We start from the raw sequence: 11443 nt of genomic DNA, 5'->3' as shown, positions 1-11443 counted from the left end.
AAGATTTCATTTATTTATTTGATAGAGAGAGAGAGCACGAGTCCCCCCTGACCAGGGGGCCTCCCGTGGGGCTCGATCCCAGGACCCTGAGATCATGACCTGAGCCGAAATCAAGGGTCAGTCTCTTAGCTGACTGAGTCACCCAGGCGCCCTGTCCTGCTTTTCTTTATTTCCAAATTCCGCCCAACTTTCAAAACCCTGTGCACATACCCCTTCCTCCATGAAGTCTTCCAAGATCCTCTTTGCCTCATCCCAGCCAAAAGGAATTATCCTTCCTGCCTCTGCTGTGCCATAGCCCTTTGTCTGTTTTTCCCTTGCATCATAGATCAGTGGGTACCTCGTGTTGGGTTCTGAACCGGAACTCTCCAGTTCTTCAGAACAGGGATAAAGGCTTCGTTATATTTGTGGCTCGCAAAGGGCCATGCACAGTGTCTTACACACAGCAGGCTCTTAGCAAGGTCTTGGCCGGTGAACACTGGATTCGCTGGGGTGGCTGGGAGTAGCCTATGTTCTCTCTGGCTCTTTGACTAACTGTGCATATGTGGTGATAGTTTCTTGTTTCCTTTACTGTGAAGAAACTGAGGCATTCCCTAAAGGTTAGCAAACTGAGAGAACTCTGCCGCATAATATCACATGGGCCTACTTTTATCTTGTAAGCAGCTAAAAGCACGATGGTTGTATTAGTGTGGGTTCTCCAGAGAAACAGAGCCAATAAGATAGGTACAGAGAGACAGAAAGACATTTATTCTGAGAGATTGGCTCACGCAATTGGCTGGGAAGTTCCACTGTTTGCTGTCTGCTAGCTGGAGGCCAGAGAACCAAGGGACCTACTGGTGTTAAGTCCTGGTCTGACTTCGAAGGCCCGAGAACCAGGCATGCCAGTGTTTGAGGACAGGAGAAGATGGATGTCCCGGCTCAAGCAGAGAGCAAATTCTCCCTTCCTCTGCCTTTTTGTTCTATCCAGGCCTTCAACACACGCGACGACGCCTACNCGCCCGAGGAGGACCATCTTCTTTACTCCGTGTGTTGATCCGATGCTAATCTCTTCCAGAAACACCCTCGCAGACACACCCAGAAGGAATGTTTTACGACCTCTCTGGGCATCTCTTAGACCCCCCAGCTGACACATAAAATTAACCCTCACCGTGACTCTAGGGGATAAAAATAAATGGGTGACACAGAAATGTTATGACTCAATCACATCCTTCAGGAGAATGAAATTGGGATAAACTGAGTTCTAGTTAGTGATGCCAATCCATTCGTGGGCCTCTGTTTTCAGGATGACATGCTGGGGAAGGCTCAGAGCCCCACAGCTCCACTTCCCGTGTCTGTGTCGCCGAGCAGGACAGAACAGCAGAAACACGGTGATGCTCCTGGGTCGCCGCCCAGCTTTGTGGAGCCGGAGAAAGAAGAGGGGAATCAGGAACCTACAGTGGGAAGAACACCGCACGAGCCAAGCCTTTCATGTTTCAGATCGAGATGAAATGTTGAGGGAAGCCGTGCAAGCAACAGGGTGGATTTTTGTCCGGACCCTTAACATTCTTACAGGATTATTACAAGAGACACAGAAAATTCAAAGCATGCGTTGCCCCGATGGATGGAATCATGTCAGCTGATGGAAGAGCTGCAGAGCTATTGATAATTTTCTTTCTAGCTCATGAAATCAGCTGGCTCTGGATTATGTCTCCTTAAAGTGAGGTGGAATGTTTGAGTTATGTGGGGAGAGGCCAGAAAAATCACCCTGCTTTGGCCATCTCCTCTCACCTTGCATCGTGCCTCAATTGTCACAGAACGTTCTACTTGGAAAGAAATCTAAAAATTCTCTTGTGTGTCAGTAACTATTTTAGAAGGCAAGTGGCTTTTTCTTTTTTCTTTTTTTTTTTTTCAAATTGCAAACTTCATTTCCTTTCAAGGGCATCGGCTTGGAGTTAGCATTGCCCACTCATGCGTGAGAGCTACGGGAACACCTTGGGTGGGGTGACAAATCAGTAGAATGTACAATTGCCCAACTTTCCGTGACACGTTAGAGAAGTTGATGCAGCACAAAGAAGCTAGGTCCTCGGTGATTTCCGGGAAGAATATCTCAGGGTCTTTACAAAACCTTTAAGAACAGAATGTCTTCCAGATTACCTACCTTATATTGTTTGTTTGGGGCACTAAACTGACCCTTTAATGAGAGCTCATCTCACTGATGGACCTAATTAGAAACTCAGATAGAACTTTCAGACCAGGAGGGACCCTCCCAATCACCTTTTCTCACTTTCGTCTGTCACTCTCAAGTCTGCTCATCTTCTAACGCCTCCAGCTCAGGAAATGACTTACTTTCACCCTGTTGCATCCATCTCTCCCTCCACAAGCATCTGACCAAACACCAAGTCCAAGTACATCCTGAGTCCACTTCTCCCTTTACACTCTCATCGTCATAGTGCGAGCACCACCATCACCACCATCTGCGTCCTCCATTGTGGCCACAGTCTCCCTGTGCCACTGCTCTCCCTGTTTCTTCTTGTCTTCTCCCCATTCCCCATTCATTCTACATGCAGCAGCAAGGATGACAGTCCAAGACACCAACCTGAATGCATCTTACACCTGCTTAAAGCCCTTCAGTGGGGTCCTCCATAATGCTTTAGCATGCTCTCCAAGACCCAACATCGTGTGGCCCCACACCCACTTGGAAGGTATCACTTATCAAGCACATCACCCTTACTGCGTCTTAGCCACACAGACCTTCATTCCGTTCCCCAGATGGACCAAGATCCTGCTGATTAAAGACCTTCATTTATGCTGTCCTTTCTATTTGGGACTACATAGATCCTCCAAATTTGTCTCAGCCCTTCCACTCTTCCTTAAGACTTGCCAGGCCAGCCTATTTTTCAATCCTCAGCCTCATTTTAAATGTTGGTTCCTCGGAAAGACCTCCTTGATCCCTGAGATTAGATTCCTTCTGTTAGATGTGCTGAAAGCTGGGGCATCACACTTCTTCTCTAGAGGGGGAGAGAGAATATATTTTTGGCTTTGTTGACTATATGTTCTCTCTAACAACTATTCAACCCTGCAGTTGTAGAAGAAAGCAGCCCTAGACATTATGTGAAAAATAAGCATGGTTCCAACAAAGTTTTATTTACAAAAACAGACAGAAGGCTTAGCTTGGGTTCACAGGCTGTAATTTGCCAGCCCTTGCCTTAGAGCATCCTGTCCTTTTGTTTCATAGAATTTATAATAATATGTAACAAAGACCTTATATCTGGATGATAATGGGTTCATGTCTATCATTGCTTTTTGGACTTCCTTTCCATGAGGTCAGAGATCAAACCTGCCCTTTAGCATCCAGGGGGACAATAGGCAAAATAAAACAACATGTGACTCAAGCCAAGCTCGTTTGCCCAATCGGACTTTATCCCAAGTCTTCAGCTTGAGCAATAAGGAAGAGACCTGTAGAGGACTATAACCTGAGTGTATGTACAATCTGGAGCTGTGGCAACCTTGTTGACATCATGCAGAGCCTGAGAATGGAGCCAACACTGGGGAAGTAGGTCTGAGAAATGGAGAGAATAAATTATTTTGTGATGACACCATTTCGGCCCTGGATCAAGCCCTACCTGACTTAGTCCCTCTAGCTCTTGACTATAAAGTTACATGGACCAATGTATTCCCATTGTTTTATTACATATATTTATTTATTTATTTATTTTTTAAAGATTTTATTTATTTATTTGACAGAGAGAGAGACAGCCAGTGAGAGAGGGAACACAAGCAGGGGGAGTGGGAGAGGAAGAAGCAGGCTCATAGCAGAGGAGCCTGACGTGGGGCTCGATCCCATAACGCCAGGATCATGCCCTGAGCCGAAGGCAGATGCTCAACCGCTGTGCCACCCAGGCGCCCCATATTACATATATTTAAATTAAATTTTTTAATCATATGCAATGGAAAATAATTATATAAAGCCTGATATTTTCTCACTTGTAAACTGAGGATAATAAAACACCATAAAGGGCTATCATAAACATAAAAATATATATATTAAAATGCCTGTGTTTTGTACACAGCAGCCATGCACGTTTGTTAAATAAATGAGTACAGGTTTGCCCTATTATCCAAAAGTACAGTATTTCTATGAAACCTTTTATAAAGCTGAAATTCAGGCTTAACACAAAGAAGCAATTACCATCAATTTATATGGAAGGTATTCTGAGCATTCCCAGACCTCCCTTAGACTTTTCTGCTCCCTCAGAACACATCTTGTTAATAGAGACAGAAAACAAATCTGGATACATCACAGATGCTCACTGACACAGTCTGGAACTCTGGTGGCCTGATGCTGAGATGCTGAGTGTTGTTCTCAGGGGAAGGAGCTTGGGTACCACTTTCACTGTTTCCACAGCCTCTGTAATGGTAGTTGGCTGCAAAACCAATGCTGAATGCTAGTTTCCTTTTTTGCCTTTTCTCGTAAAAGCAACAATCCTCTTTGGATTTCTTTCATTTAGAGAAGGCAGATGCTAACGTAGGTCTTCCATAAAACTGAAGTATCATCACGTGAACTTCTGGAAAGGGAGGGGGTACCTGTAATTATCCTCCCTAACAAATACATACAATTTTATAAAGGGCTGTTTATAATAATACATCTTTACTATACTCCTCCTCCCATTTTAAAATTTTGATTATAGGTGCGCCTGGGTGGCTCAGTCGTTAAGCATCTGCCTTCGGCTCAGGGAGTGATCCCAGAGTCCTGGGATCGAGCCCCACATCAGGCTCCTCCGCTGGGAGCCTGCTTCTTCCTCTCCCACTCCCCCGATCTGTGTTCCCTCTCTTGCTGTCTGTCTCTCTCTCTCTGTCAAATAAATAAATAAAATCTTGAAAAATAAAAAAAATTAAAATAAATTTTGATTATAAAACATCTTGTCATTATAGCCAGTTGATAAGCATTCAAAATGGAGCTCTCCTCTTAATATATAATACAAGTCACCAAGCAAAAGGGATGCGAATGACAACTTGTTCTCACCACAATTGCAGGAATAGATATCTCATGTAAAAAATAGAGCTTGCCAACACCTCACCAAAGAAGATAGACAGATGGCACATAGGCATATGAAAAGATGTTCAATAGCGTGGGTCATCAGGGAAATGAAAATTAAAAACAAAATACAAATCCATTAAAACAGCCAAAATCCAAAAGCACTGACAACACCAGATGCTGGTGAGGATGTGGAGCAACAGGAACTCTCGTTGACTGCTGGTGGGGATGCAAATGGTGCAGCCGCCTTGGAAGACAGTTCAGTGGTTTCTTACCAAACGAAACATACTCTTACCATAAGATCCAGCAGTCGTGATCCTTGGCATTTATCCAAATGAACTGAAAACTTACATCCACACAAAAGCTGACACATGGATGTTGATAGCCGCTTCATCCATAGTTGCTAAAACTTGAAAGCAGCCAAGATGCTCTTCATTAGGTGAATGGGTAAAAAAACTGGGCTTTGTCCAGGCAACAAAATATTAGCACTAAAAAGAAATGAGCTAGCAAAGCATGAAAAGACATGGAGGCAAATTAAATGCATATGAGTAAGTGAAAAAGCCAATCTGACAAGGCTACATCCTGTATGATTCCAAATCTATCACATTCTGGAAAAGGCAAAACTATGGAGACGATAAAAAGATTAGTGGCTGCCAGGGGCTGGAGGAGGGAGAGAGGAATAGGCAGAGCACAGGGGATTTTTAGGGCAATGAAAGTGATCTGTAAGATCCTACAGTGGTGGATGCTCGTCCTCCTTTTATCCAAACCCATAGAATGTGCAACGCCAGGAGTGAACCCTGATGCGAACTGCTGACTTTGGGTGATGATGGTCAAGGTAAGTTCATCAGTTGTAACAAATGCACCATTGTGGTTCAGAATGCCTGTAGTGGGGGAGGTTATGTGGGGGGCTCAGATGTTATATGGGAAATCTCTCTATTTTCCACTCAGTTTTGCTGTGGTTCTAAAATAGCTCTAAAAATAAGTTTATTAATTTAAAAAGTAACGTCTATTTTTAAAAGGGGCTTGCCCAGATAATGGTTGAAATAAAATTTATTCAAAAATCTAAATTCCTCTCCATGCCCCCCAAAATTCTTCCTCTAAGACAGTATTTCTGAAGAACCAGAAAAAAAAAAAAACCCACAACAGAGGGAAAAAGAAAACAACTGACCAAATCTTTGAACATACCTGAGATTGAATGCGTGTGTCTGACACCAGCTTTTCGATCTTCATCATGAATATGAAGAGAATAGAATTTGTTTCCTTTGTCTCATGACCCAGGAACGTGAATAACTGTTGACAGATGCTTGCCAAGACATGAAAATAGTGGGAATACATCTGACTCAAGGAGCAAATGATACAAAACTGAGAATAGAAGATGACAATACCTAAAATACATATTGGAGCCAATTTCTTCCTATGCTGAGCCGTCCACCGACTCTGCACACTTCGAATTAAAGCCCTAGTCCTTGCCAGTACTGAAAAGGCCCTGCATGAACTTCCTCCAAGCTACCCTTTCAACCTCATCTCCCTCCGCTCCCTCCCTTCCAGTCTGGCTTCCTTGCTTCTGCCTGAGGGCCTTTGCACATGCTGCCCTTGGTGCCTGGAAAGCTCTCTTGCACTTGTATAACTTCCTGTCACTTCCTTCTAGTCTCTGATCAAAATTTATTATTTGCAGAGAGGCCACCCTTGCCCACAAGACTTACAATTTCAACCTCCCTGCAACCTCTCTATTTCTCTTCTCTGCTTGGTGTGTCTTCATAACATGACTCATCTATGCTACATAGTGCTTTGTTTACTGGTTCTATGCCTGTCTTCCTCACCCCAATGTGAGCTCCTGGGGACAGCGTTCTCTGCCGTCTGGCTCCTTTATCCTCACCTCAATATCTACAACAGTATGTGACACACAGTGGCAACTCAATAAATATTTATTGATTACATTGGTTGCGACCAATTTCTATCTGTCAACTGGGCAATCACATTAAATTCATTGTTTGATTTCCTAACAATAAAAAGAAATCTCAGGAACCACAAAGGTCCTTGCAACAGCTCCCCTGTCTCCAATGACTCAGGCACAGGTGACCAGGAGTATGACCTGCTTCATTTATTCCCGATCAAACTCAAACACTCATAGTGAATATTGCATGCTTCCTCGTGGAACGGCGACATACTTTTCAAGAGGATTAGCTTATAAGAGTCAGATAATCCTCCTGGGTTGAATAAATAGATCTCATAGAAATTCCTGGGGCACCCTCTGCATAAGGCCTTTCACTAAAATTAAATTAGCAACAAAATGAGCTTTTCTTGGGGTAAATTAAAGTGGGTTTTCTTTTACAAGCTGTTTTAAACTATCATAATCTGGGAGGCATGGTCCTCCCCCAAATATATATAGTATTTTTAAATGTCTCATTTGGAGCCCTGTGTCCCCAAGCCCAGGGAAGTGGGAAGGAAAAGGAGTCTGGGACTCCAAAGGGGCCCTGGTCAAGTTTGCAAAGAGAGGCAGATTGGGGACATAGAGGAAAGAACCTGAGCCTTCCGAGATTTAGGAAAACTACATGCTTCGATTAGTGTCTGTGACAGTGTGAAAGACACAAAGGAGGCGTGATGAATAAAATATGGGTATCTGTCGCCTGTCTCCCGAGCCCCCAACACACTGAAACGGAGATTTTGATTATGTCACAGTCTAGCAGTGTTTGTCAATAGCTGTCTCCGGGGCAGGGCCCTAACCCAGGGCATGTCCACAGAGTGCACATGACACTGAGGTTCGCTTCTTTCCTACAAAAGTGTTGGTCCTGGTGAGGCCGGTTGGGCATCTTCCTCTCGGGCGCGGTGCTGTCTGCTCCCAACTGAATCGTGCTCTGTGCAAATATTTTACTTTCATACATCATCTGTAGCAAGTGTAATACTGAGATTTAAAGGTAAATAGCTGGAGAAATTGCAGTTGAATTATCGGACTGACATTCCTATCGTGGTAAATCAAATTCCGCCGTGTGCAGCCAAAAGCAAACAGTGGTTTTAGTCAACACCCTTCTGGCGAGCTCCTTCAGAGCGTATATACAAGGCTGTGATTTTGGTCAACAAACAATTAAATAAAAACATATTTTGTAGGGGTTCTCAGTTAAGGAGTTGCACTCTATTTTAGCCTCATCTGTGTTCTTCTCACTAGAAGGAATCAGAACTAAATTGGGGAGAATTAATGTACTCGGCAGGATTTAGAGCAAGAAAAGTAACTTGAATTGGGACGTCAGAGCACGCATGGCCCCTGAAAGAATCCGGTTCGGTGCGTGGCATGCCTCTGTAGATGGCTCAGCTGAGGAGCTGAGGCCTGAAGTTGCCTCTGTTCTGTGACAGGGAGCAGGTGATGAAACGTGGTACCCGGACATGAAGTGAGGATGAAGACAGAAAGCGGTTTGTTCGTTCATTCAATCCATCAATCAATCATTTGAGGTCATCCTTGTGCCACGTTCTGTGCTGGGATTGGGAGACATAAAGCAGCCCCTCCCCATCCAGTTACTTATCTAAGTATTGGGACAAAGGACACACAGGAATCTATGAATAGGAAATAAACAGCAAAAGGATTCCCCAAGGAGAAAGGCTCCCGAGCGAAGCAAGAGCAAAGGCAGGGGGAAGCTTTGAGGGTGTAGCTGGGGTGGGGGTGGGGTTCCCCAGCATGGGTCAGAGGCGGCTGCATTGGAAATGTCCACAAGCGCAGAGGTGAGAGTCTCTTACTCCCATGCGGGCCACAGAGGTGAAGGGCGGGAGGGGCCACAAGTAGGGAGGGCACCCCCCGGAGGCTGTCAGTAGCCAAACGCAACAGTGGAGCCATCAGCTTTATCACACATGCCCAACTCGGAGCTGTCCATAACGTGACGTCTGAGTGACGTAGGCCTACGTCACAGGCTTTGTACTGATCCCTTGACAAAGACACTGGAGGTCCATGAGCTGAGAGCGAGGGCAGGCTGGCTACCCAGAGAGAAGCCAGGCTATGGTCACCAGAAGACAGCTCAATGGGAACAGGGCAGCAAGAAGATCAGATCTGTACTGGGTCTGGGACGGCTTATGCGAGGTCATGTGGGTGATCGGGGCAGAGTAGGGCTTGACGCTTGGTCTGAGTGTCTGTGCAATCCTTTTCTCTGTGTATCTGATCTGATCTGATCCAATTCAGCTTATCATCCTAATAATAAGTGTCTATTTATCTAAAAAGAGCTGAAAACAGTTATTTGTTGAGTTTCTTATGCTCTGGCAACTTTGCAGACTTAAGACATGCATAAGGATGGAAACTTCTGATGTTCTTTGAATCTCTTTTTGTCTCCCAAGCACAGATAAATAAGACTAGGTCTTTACCCAATTCAAGCACGGATCTAGGAAGTAGCCAGGCCTTCCAGCCTAGAAAAGGATTTAGAAGGCCCTCTGCACTTTGAAAAGGGTGAGGGGAGGGAGGGATACAGTTACTTATAATTTAATCCAATTCAGTTCTGTTCAAGTCCGTAAGGAGTGACTGAGTACCTAACTGATTCCTGGCAGAATGAAGGCTGCAAAGATGATTAAGTCATAGCCTCTGCCACCCAGCAGAGTGAAGAAGACACTTACCAATAGGAAATTAGGTACTGCATAAGAGTCTTGGTGCAAGACTGTCTCCCAGGATGGAAAGGGAAATACCAGACACTCCTTTTCCCAGCCTCTCTGGGAACTAGGCTGAGGCATATTGGCCCAGACCCCATCCTTCAGTATCAGCTATCCTGGTCCTTGAACTAGTGACTCAAACAATCAGGGACCACAGAAAATTCTCTCCAGTGGAGGAGGAAGCAGAGGCAGGATGCGGGTCCCCACCATGGTGTCGACAATGACCGCAAGGCAGCAAGCAGCACTAGGGGTAGGTTGGTGGACAGGTGACAACGTCAAGTCTCCTAAACAAAGCGGTTCTATGGCTTGAAATTAGGCAGTGTTTCTGGCTGGTGATGGTACGTCCCAGGGAGTCGGAGTACTGCCCACAATCCTTTTCTAAAAATTTAAAGTGATTGTTTTCCTTTTTTATTATCAGCTTTGTTGATGTATAGTTGATAGACCATATACCGCACGTATTTAACGTGTACAATTTGATAGCTTGACATATCTACACACCTGTGAAGCCATCACCGTGATTAAAATGAAGAAAGACCCCCAAAAGTTTCTTTATAACCCTTCGTAATCTGCCCACCCCAAATGATCTGCTTTCTGACATGATGGGTTAGGGTGCATTTACTAAAAATTTATACAAATTTAATTATAGTGTGTCTCTTTATTTGTCTGTTTCTTTCACTCACTGTATTTTGAGTTTTTTTTTTTTTAAAGATTTTATTTATTTATTCGACAGAGATAGAGACAGCCAGTGAGAGAGGGAGCACAAGCAGGGGGAGTGGGAGAGGAAGAAGCAGGCTCATAGCGGAGGAGCCTGATGTGGGGCTCGGTCCCATAATGCCGGGATCACGCCCTGAGCCGAAGGCAGATGCTCAACCGCTGTGCCACCCAGGCGCCCCTATATTTTGAGGTTTATTCATAGAGTTGAGTGTATCAATAGTTCATTCTTTTTTTTATTGCTGAGTGGGATTCCTTTATATGGATGATATACGACAGCTTGTTACCCTCTCATCTGTTGGTACACATTTGGGTTCTTTCTAGTTTGGGGCTATTACAACTAATGCCTCTGTGAATATTCATGTATTCTTCTTTCTAGGGACATGTTTTCATTTCTCTCAGGTAAACATCTAGGCATGGAACGGCTGGATCATACACTATGGTGTATACTTAATGTTTTCAGAAACTGGCAAAATTTTCCACGTCAGTTGTACCATTTTGCTTCCCTGCCAGTCGTGTACGGTCTGCCTGAGTTCATGTTTCCCTGAGAGCTCTTGATGCTGACCGTCTTTTCAAGGCCTGTTATCTATATATGTGCTTGGATAAAATGCCTGTCCACATTTTCTTGCCCTTTTTATTGGGTTGTTTACTTTCTCATTACAGAGTTCTGAGAGTTCTTTATATATCCATTGATTTTTCTCTATCATGTTCTTTTTTTAAAGATTTATTTATTTTACAGAGAGACACAGAGAGAGAGAGAGAGAGAGAGAGATCATGGGCAGGGTAAGGGGCAGAGGGAGGAGAGGGAGAGAAACCTCAAGCAGATTCCCTGCTGAGCATGGAGCCCAACGTGGGGGCTCTATCCTAGGACCCTGAAATCATGACCTGAGCTGAAATCAACAGTCGGCCACTTAAATGACTGAGCCACTCAGGCGCCCCTATCCTGTTCTGCTTTTTATTCCCTTGATTTCTGTTCTGATCTTAATTTCTTTTCTTCTTTACTTCTTTTTTTTTTTTTTTAAAGATTTTATTTATTTATTCGACAGCGATAGAGACAGCCAGTGAGAGAGGGAACACAAGCAGGGGGAGTGGGAGAGGAAG

Source organism: Ailuropoda melanoleuca, chromosome 6 (genome assembly GCF_002007445.2).
Source record: "Ailuropoda melanoleuca isolate Jingjing chromosome 6, ASM200744v2, whole genome shotgun sequence".
In the NCBI taxonomy this organism is placed as follows: Eukaryota; Metazoa; Chordata; class Mammalia; order Carnivora; family Ursidae; genus Ailuropoda; species Ailuropoda melanoleuca.
This window is presented reverse-complemented; position numbering follows the sequence as displayed.